This window comes from Cavia porcellus, unplaced genomic scaffold, assembly GCF_034190915.1.
Source record: "Cavia porcellus strain 051 isolate PalLab524CR breed Dunkin Hartley unplaced genomic scaffold, mCavPor4.1 scaffold_8, whole genome shotgun sequence".
Classification (NCBI taxonomy): domain Eukaryota; kingdom Metazoa; phylum Chordata; class Mammalia; order Rodentia; family Caviidae; genus Cavia; species Cavia porcellus.
This window is the reverse complement of record NW_026947491.1, coordinates 66,127,915-66,133,914: the sequence shown is the minus strand read 5'-3', so window position 1 is coordinate 66,133,914 and position 6,000 is coordinate 66,127,915.

The window sequence follows — 6,000 nt, the reverse complement described above, 5'->3', positions numbered from 1 at the left end:
CCACTGGTCCAGGCTGAGGCCTGTAGTGGCCTGTGAGGCCAGAGATACTCAAAGGGCAAGATAAGGCCAAGCTGGGGACACTTGGCTCCACCCAATTAACAAGATAGAGACTGCAGCTGCAGAAATTACTCCTACAGTCTCGCTTCTATCATGTCTTCATGTAAGACAGTGGTACTGAATTGACTTGACTCATTACTTGGAGATGTCCTTGAAGTGACTCCCAAGGTCTTGCTCATTACCTGTACTTTCCTCAGTTTCTCCACCTTTTGTCCTTGGAAATGATATAAGTGGACTGATCCAGAGAAGATTTTGTCTTAACCCTCAGAGTCGCAAGCTTAATTAAAGGATTTTGACCCTTCTGGAGCCCTAAAAAAATCATACAATTTGTCTCTTTTTATTTAACCTCCACCGTACAGTCTTTGGGAGATCAGAGATCTAGGTCAGAACCTCATAATTCTATACATGTACTTCAGGTCATAGTTTTCTAACAGCTAATGTATTCAGAATAAAATTTGAGTATAGTATGATCTACCGTAATCCAGCCATCTGTTACATCTCTGATCTCAACTTAACCTTTATCTCTACAGATTCATCTACTCCACTCATCCTGACCATTCCAAGTCTGTTTAGCAGAATTATTATCTGCACTGCTTTTCCTCCTCACATTCACAAGCCTTCTTCTGTCTTTTACAGTATCTCTTTCTCATGAAGTCTTCTCTTACTTCTGTTATACTCCATAGGTTTCCCTCCTTTCCAGAGTTCTTGATGTTCTTCCTATGCTTTATTTTACTTCATGCCCCTTAACTCCTGACAAATAACACATTTCATCTATTCATATTTTAGTTGCATTATGTCTACAATGGGGGACCTTTTCTCTGTTTGATCCTTAGAAGCCAGAATTATATCTGATATATGCAATTCAATAAAAATTCATTTAAAGGGTGAATAAATGCATAATACAATTAGAGCTGTAGCAAAAATATAGTTATTCAGCATTTATCTGTTACAGTGTTATAATATTTTTCTTATTTTCTAATTTATCTAAAATAATGTGCATATATTATAATAAAAAGTTGCATAAAAATAGCAAACTCAAGACTGCCCAAAAAAGGCATTCTAATGTGTGGCTTAGGCTGCATGTGAAGAATAAATAAAGAACAAAGAAAAAGAGTTTTTTTTTTTACTTTTTTGGAATGAACATCAAGGCAGTCATACATAGACAGTAACATCCATGGACTAAAATAAGCCAGCTCTTGGATTAAACGTGATCAAACTTCTTTGTGTAGTAGAGAATGGGCCTGGGGTAACTTCTTTGTAATTCAAAGACAGTTTTCTTTGCATCTTTTATGAAATAGATATTTTGGATGCTGTTTAATTCATAAGGGGAAAAGACATGTTTTGAAAATCACATGGGGTATTTTGTTCATTTTAAACTATTTTTATTTTTTATGCAGAAACACCTCACTGAAACTGTAAAACTTTGCTTACATAAATTTTGTATTTGCTTCATTTTTCCAATATTTGGAAAGCATTTTCAAGTTTTCTTCCTAATCTGTGTCATGAAGATAACATTCACCCTGAAGTTTGGTTGTGAGGTTAAAGTCATATGAAATTCACAAACCCTTTTTGTTGGAATTCATTTATATCACACTTACTGAGTAAATCTGATGAATTTTCCATTCTCATCACATTCCATAAGAATATTGCAAGATGCTGAAATTTCATACATAAATAAACCAAATAACCATTGAATTTATTTCTATAGTTGTCTTTAGAAGCTTATAGAACTATCTGGCTACAGAAATTCCTTTGGGTCTAATGGCACATGAATAATGTCTAGTGCCTGTTATTTCACACTTGATTTTCCACAAGGTGACAAGTTTCTTGGAGATAACCTTCTTGTATCTACTTTTCAAGCCATTGCAATAGGTTTGTTGGTATTGTTCCATGTGATAGTAAATCCTACCTTTGTGAGTTAGAAATACACTCAGAGCAGTTGATTAAGAAAGTCTCATATATACCCTATATTATTTATTCCTCATAACATGAGGCAGGAGCTATGAATCTGAAAATTCTGTCAGTAAACTATTTGTCACTAAAATGCTGAAATGTTCATCTCCCCCTCCAAAATTAATTCTGATAATTTAACTAGTGTTTCATTATATTTTCTTTGGTTCCATTCAGTTAAACGAGATGAGTAGCATATACTATATCTAGGGCCAAAGTCCTTTAGTTTCCCATAAATTTTCTGCCTGAAATACCTTTTATTTCCTTAAAATGTCAGTGTATTTTATAGTTGTTCAGTCAATAATCTTCCAGGCATTTCTCATTCCTGTATATTTCCACTCTCGCATCTGTTCTTTTCTCATCCACGCATGTGAGACACAATTTTTAAATTATTATATCTCATGCTTTTCAAAAATGTAATCTCTGAAACTTCCTTTTCTTAAAAGTGTTATTATTTTGCTGTATCAAAAGAGCATAAATTGTACTGTTGTGATGCATACTTGTCATCTCCACACTCTGGAAGGCTGAGAGAGGAAGATTGGAAGATTACAAGTTTCCTGGGCAACTTGGCCACTTGCAAAGCCTGTCTCAGTTCAGACAGACACACAGACAGACAGAAAGACAGACAGACAGATGGATAGAAGACTGGAGATGTAATTCAGTGGGAAGACCTGGGTACATTTCTCAGTATTGCAAACAGAAATCAATACTAATGCTGAAATACTAATAATACTAAAAAAACACAATCTGGTAATAACAATTTAGATATTTTATTGATGTTCATGTGTCATGTGTTGTTTAATTCATAGAGTTTATTAATAGTTGCCATTGTTATACGAGAATATTAATAGATGCCATTGTTATATGAGGAATCAAGTTAGTGAAAAATGAAGTGATACAAAACAGCATATTTCCTATAGATAATAAGTAAGTTGTCTGTATATTGACTACTGAGAAAATATTTTAAATTAGTGAACTAAAAATTTAGACTATTTGAATATATAGGGGCTTAAAAGAGATGCTTATACTACCTAGTTTGTCACTTAAATAATTATTCATATACAATTAAGAACAGTGGTGGAAATAATGGAAGCAAAGAGCCAAATATGATAAAACCAAGTGGAAAACAGTCAGGACAACTCAACAAAATGATCTCTATTAAGAGTGCAAAATATTCTTCATATTTCTTGGAGTAATTGGGTTTCAATTCTCAAAATGAATATCTTTTAGAAAAATTAGGGAGGGAAATAGTGCACTCCAATTATTCCTAGCATAAAGCTGATTTTAAACAAAGGTAGATGGTTATTTTCTACTGTGTGGCCCGAACTTTTTTATCCCTCTTCTGTTTCTCCTTTTTTAATGTATCTTTCCACTTCAATTTAAGTTTATAACTCTTAAAAGACAATGGTAAGAAATAGAAGTAGATGGTATAATTGTTATTTACATGTTAGATTTTGGGAAGCCTTGAAAGGAGATTATATGCTCTAGAATGGCAAAAGTTATATCAGCTTTTTATGGAGGTACCCATATTAATTAACATGTTAATGGTACTAAAATTTTAAAGAAAATATAATATAGGCTGTGTTGAAAACATGGACTTCCTTTTTGACTATAGAAAGACTTTTAATGTTTCACATACTGTACTGAAATAATAAGCCAAAAACAGAAGGTCACATTCTGACCAGAGAAAAAAATTTATCCAAAAATTCCATAAGCAATTACTACATTTAGACCTGTAAAACAATTTAGCTTTGCCTCCATGAAGCCAGTCCTCATCCAGTGGTACAGATCACAATGTTCCTATAAGTTCATTAGTTGAGGGCCAGGAGAAAATGGAAAAAAATGTAGGTAGCTTAGAAAAACTGAGAAAGTAATAATAATAATAAAAAAAAACTATATTGTAAACTCAGAAGAACATGAATTTAGATTCTTATGAATAAATAGTAACTTCATATTTTCAAGATAATATGACACTATTTGTCTCTATCAGGGAAATCATAACCCTCTCACAGTGAAAATTAGAAGGAACAGCAATAGTAAGCAAAGAAATGTGATTACAGAATTAAAGCCTCTTATAAGGAGTAAAACACAAAGTTGACAAGATTAGCAGCTTGAATGTTGCTAAATAGAATATCTTTCAGAACACCTATGAAAACTTCAAAAAATAAAAAAAAAAAAGTATAATAGGCCTGGAGAACTACTCATTGAAGCTATTACATAGGCATTTTTTAGTTTGAGGAGCTAATTTTTCTGTATATTGAATTTTCTCACTTTTTTGTTAGTTCATTTCCTTACATGCTTCATAGCGTTTGATTCTGAGCTCATCTTTACTATGGTTGACTGCATGCTCATACATGTGGATATGCATTTGTTGTGGAAGTTCTCATCTGACAATAAAGTTTAAATATACTTTTCATTAAATCTAAAGACTTCATGCTTATTGAAGTCACTTTTTAAATCAGCTTCTTGGTTTGATGAAAATATCCCATGACCCCATCTCTCACCTGTTCATATATAGCATGTACCAAGCTTAGTGGATAATAGTAACTGAAATCTTGTGTCACAGATTAATGTCTTAATTTTCTAAGTACCATTAAGTACTTTGTTTATAATCAGAATGTAATCAGTGCTATTTTTAAGTTGACTGATTTTTACAAACATCTTAGAAAATATACAATATAGAGTAGTTATTTCTTATCATCTAATTTATGAAATGTTTGTTAATGTGTATCATTCACAATTTTTATAATTTCTAAAGAGTAAATTCAGGAAGCATCAAAATTAATATTTTAAAAATGTATCTATTGACCCAGTAGTTGAAAACTCAGAACACTAATCTTGTTTCCTATGAATTTAGAGTAACTTTACATATTTTCAAAAAATAAAAAAAGCTATTTATTCTCTAGCCAATAGAAACAGAAACCCATATCCAAATCACAATGAAAAGGAAGAGGAAAAGCAAGGTAGTGGCAGAGCCAATAGGATGCCAATCTATCTATCTATCTATCTATCTATCTATCTATCTATCATCTATCTATCTATCTATCTTATTTATTCTTCAAAGAGAAACATACATACATACAGTGGTGCAGACCACATAAATTCTAGGGGTATCGGAGCCTAAACAATATAGCTTTGAATCGATGACATTTGCCCGAACATGAGACACATCTCAGAATGTATCCTTTTTAAGTGACACATTTTTAGACAATCACCTTCTCCTTATGTCCTCAAATGGAACACAGAGAAAGCTACACCTGATGTTTTTTTTTTTTTCTTTTTACAAGTATATCTTCCACATGATATTAGAGCCCCATACTTAGGCCATTATTCACCATGATAAAATACCTTAACATTAATATAATTGCTTAAAAGATTAGGGCTTCTATATATGAATTTTGGCAAAACACAATCCTGTCCATAGCATTGCTCTTGCATGTTTTTATCACATGTAAAATGTATCTTTTTCCATTCCACCAGTCTCAAAGTTTTAACTTAGTATATCATCAATTCTGAGGTCAGAAGTTAAAGTCTCATTTACGTATCTCTTAATAGAGATATGGGTGAGCATCAAAGTAGACTATCTCTTATTGCAAAATCCTTTTCCATTATAAAACTGTGAAATTAGAAAAGTTATCCATCACCAAGCAGTAGTGGAGGGAAACGTATACAACTACCATTCCTGTTCTAAAAAGAAGAGACATGGAAAAATGAAAGGGGAGGGATTCTTAAAAAATCCCAAACCTAAGAATACAAATATCATTGTATCTTCTAGTTTGCAAATTAGTCTGGCTTGATTTGCTGTCTTCTTGCCTCTCTGTAGTGGAAAGCCTGCTACGTGGTTCTACCTCCAGCGGTCATAACCTATTTGCAAGCTGACAAGTTTATTAAAACAAAGGCAAAATCTCCACCTTTGAAATGGAGAAGGCAGCTCTGATGAACTCTGAATTTTTTTCAGGGTCATTCTTCTGTTTCTTTAGAGAATAGTGCATG